We start from the raw sequence: 3,830 nt of genomic DNA, 5'->3' as shown, positions 1-3,830 counted from the left end.
TGTGATGTTTAAGAACTTTGTCTTTTGAGAACATGCTGCAGATTCTTCTACTAAAGCTTGGTTATTTTCAACAGAAACTATTAAGCCTTTGCAATACTGAATTATGCCCCCTTTACCAGCTGTGGATTGGAAGAAGCAGGGGCCAAGTACATTGGACATGCTATGATTATCTCAAAGGGTAAGAATTTATGGGTTTCAAAGGGGGTAGGACTAAGATTTGAGGGAGTTTCCACAAATAAGGATGATCTTTCCTAGTAGGAGTTTAGCCACAGAAGTAGCTATGGCCTATTCACAGGAGGAGACTTCAGTTCAATGAGAAAACAAACAAATCATTGTCAAGACATTTATATCCATGAAATGGGAGTAGCCAAATAAAATCTATTTGCCAAATCTCAAGTGGTCCATTGGATAATTAAAGTGTCTGGGAATAGTGTGAAAGGTTTTTCTGGATTGTACTTTAGGCCAGTGGGGTAAACAAAATAGGTAGTCTTTGCAGCCTTATTAATATATCCCCACCAGTATTCGTTCAGGAAGTTCATCATTTTGTCAATAGACCAATAATTCAATGTCTATACAGTAGTAATAGGAACTTTAGAGTCTCTGGCAGAACTGGAATATGACCCAAGCCAAAGGTGGTTTTTTCTTTTTTTAAGGTTTATTCATTTTTGAGAGAGAAAGAGAGAGGTGGGGGGGGTGGGGAACAGAAGATCCCAAGCAGACTCTGCACTGACAGCAACAAGCCCAATGTGGGGCTTAAACTCATGAACCATGAGATCATGACCTGAGCCAAAGTCAGTTGCTCAACTGACTGAGCCACCCAGACACCTCTTTTATTGTTTTTGTTTTTAAATAGAATCAATAGTTATCAAATTCCCAATATCATTTTTCCTTTTGGGGGGCCAATTTGAGAATCTCTAGTAAATTTTTCTAGATTATCATTTGGGGGAACATCCCTTTGGACCATGACATAGGTTTGGTTGTTCATTCCTTTAAAAGCAGTGTTCTTTAAATAGATATCAACAAGGTGGTTTCCTTTAGCCTCCAGGTAATCATGTATGGAATGCCAAGGTACCTTGAATATGAACAAAGCAGCTGGCAAGGATATGGCATCTAATAATTCCTGGACATAAAGGCTATTTTTTTTTGTCCCCACTGGAAAGGAAGAAGCCTATTACCATGGTATTCCAAAGTCATGAGTTATTGCAAAGGCGTAACTTCTATTAGTATAAATATTTGCAGTTTTGTCCTTGGTAAAATGCAGACCCAAGCAAAAGTGTACAATCCAACCTGTTGGGCCAAGGTAGCCAAGAGCAAAGGTTCTGCTTCAGCAACTTTGTAGGGAGTTGTAATAGAATACCCAGCATATTTACCATTTTCACCTTCTAAATGAGAACCATTGGTAAATCACAAAAAGTCAGCATTTTCCAAAGGAGTTTTCTGTAAGTTGTCACAGGGGGTCCAGAGGTAATCTGTGTGTCATGAGGAGTGTCATCTGTAGCAGAGGGAAGAAGGGTGACATGGTTAAGATTAAAATTATTCTTCTAGTGACAAAGAGTTAAATGAGTAGTGGTTAACAAGTGGATTTCATAGGAGGTGAGAGGACGGGCCAAAAGGTGTTGAGTGTGATGAGAATTCGGGGCGGTGGGTGGCACTTCTACTGCATGGGTGCTATATTGTTAGAAGGGATCCCATGACTAGCTTTTCAGTGGTCTTGAGTAACAGAGTGGTGGCAGGAATGACCCTGAGGCAAGGGGATATCCTTGTGCCACAGGGTCTAGCTGTTGGCTATAATACCCTATCAGTTGATGGTGGTTCCATGTTTTGGGGTGAGTACCCCAAGGGGGTTCCCTTTCCTTTCAAATACAAAAAGGAAAAGAGGAAGTTGATAATTGGTATGTCGAAGGGTAGGGGAATTTCTCAAGCTTTCCTTTAGGGGTTTCAAGGCTAGGTTCACCCTGATATTCCCAAACAAGAGGATCAGGTTTGTTGTTTTTGATGAAACATATAGGGCTTGGGCCATAAGAGAGAAGTTGGAATCCTATTTTGGCGGTGACCAGCTAGCCCATGAAAACCTCATAAATGGCACTTAGTTATGAGTTTATAAAAGTTCGGGATGCCATGAAGCCCATTTGGACCTAAATATAGTCCTTGTTCTGAAATCAGGTGCTCCAAATATCAAACCTAAGTTTAAGTAAACCACAGTTTCTCCTTGGAGACTTTGTGTGCCCACAAGGCTAGAAGTTTTAAAAAGTGGATGCTATCTTCCTATGAAGAGGGCTGAGAAGGGGAGCAGAGAAGCGGTCTCTATATTGTCATAAAGTAGAGCTTCCAGGTAACTTCATATCATCTAAATCTGCTTTCAAGGTTTGGAAAGAACTTTCGGTAAAACCTTGGAGTATTACTGTCAGATGTACTCTTTTCCTTTCCCAGTAAAGGCTAAGAAATATTGGCTGGCCTTATCAACAGGGATGCTAAGAAGGCATGACATGATTCTAACAAAGTATTAGGATTTGGAACAGCCAGGTAATGAACGATAACAATATTGTTTATGACTCAGACATCCTGGACAAATCTCTATCTGTGGCCATTGGGGTTCTTCACAGGCAAAATAGGAGTATTTCAAGGACTGGGGCAGGGAGGAGGAGGCCCTGACCCTTATAATATTCCATTGTGGGCTTGATGCCTTGAAGGGCTCCCTTTATTTATAGGGTATTAATTAATTCTGGGAGAGATTTTGAGGGATATACTTGGATGTTAATAGGAGGTGCACTGTGGATTCTGCCAATATCAGTTGAAGATTTTGACCTATAATGAGAGTGAAAGCTTATCCAATGGGGACAAATTGTTAGTGTCCTTAAAGTTAGCTCCAGTGCCATCAGCAAAAGAGTAGATAAAAGATTTTGAAGGGCAATTTGATTCACCTGGTTGGCTATTTGGTTGCTGCTATCAAATTCTAAAATTATCTCCCCCTTTGGGGATAAAGAAATTTTAGCAAGACAGTTCTCTAAGAGATCTTAATGTATGAACAAGTTTGGAGGGACTAAGGAGAAAAGGATGAGGATCTTTCACAGGGCCAGAACAAAAAGGAAAAAATGGGCTTAGAGATGGAAACTTGTTGAGGTTTAATACAGACCCCTGCTATTTGAATCATTTCAATACTTTGAGTCAGGGGCTGTTTAATAACAGTGGGATTGAGCATCAAGTGTGTAGCTCCAGCACCAGTAACAGAGAAATTCATTCCTAGTCTGAGAGTTATTTATCCAAGCTGGTAATGTGAAAGGATGGGGAGAAGGCCCCATGGTTCCTTGGAGTCCCCAGATTGGGAGTTACAAGGGCATTGGAAAGGCTGACAGCACCTGGGAGTGCTTAAGTTTGTAACAATCTTTCTTCCGACATCCTGGATTTTCACAATAATGGCAGACACCAGGAGAGGTTTTGTTTTAGAGGCCTCCATTTGTTGGAACTCAACAGTAAAGATTTTAGTGGACTTCCCTTTAATTGTATCCTCCAGGGTGCAGGCGAGATGATTTGCATTTTCACTAAAAGGGAAAGATCTCAGTTCAGCTCCTTAATGAACATAGAATGGAAGGCTACCTGAGTGGATTCAACATCCAAAGGAAGGCCAGAATTTTCCTTGAAAACAACTTGGAGTCAATTGTAATAGTTATGCACAGGTTCACTGCACTTCTGAGTACAAGCCTGGATCTTATTCCAATCAACAGGGTTTGACAAAGCCCTAGAGATTGCCAGGTGAAGCAGTTTAGGGATTGCTGAGCCTTATATAACAAGGCAGGAGGTTGGTCTCTCATTTGCAGTTGTAGAGATTCTGA

The sequence above is a fragment of the Lynx canadensis genome, chromosome B3 (genome assembly GCF_007474595.2).
Source record: "Lynx canadensis isolate LIC74 chromosome B3, mLynCan4.pri.v2, whole genome shotgun sequence".
Classification (NCBI taxonomy): domain Eukaryota; kingdom Metazoa; phylum Chordata; class Mammalia; order Carnivora; family Felidae; genus Lynx; species Lynx canadensis.
The sequence above is the reverse complement of the archived record's forward strand: the minus strand, read 5'-3'. Positions refer to the sequence as shown.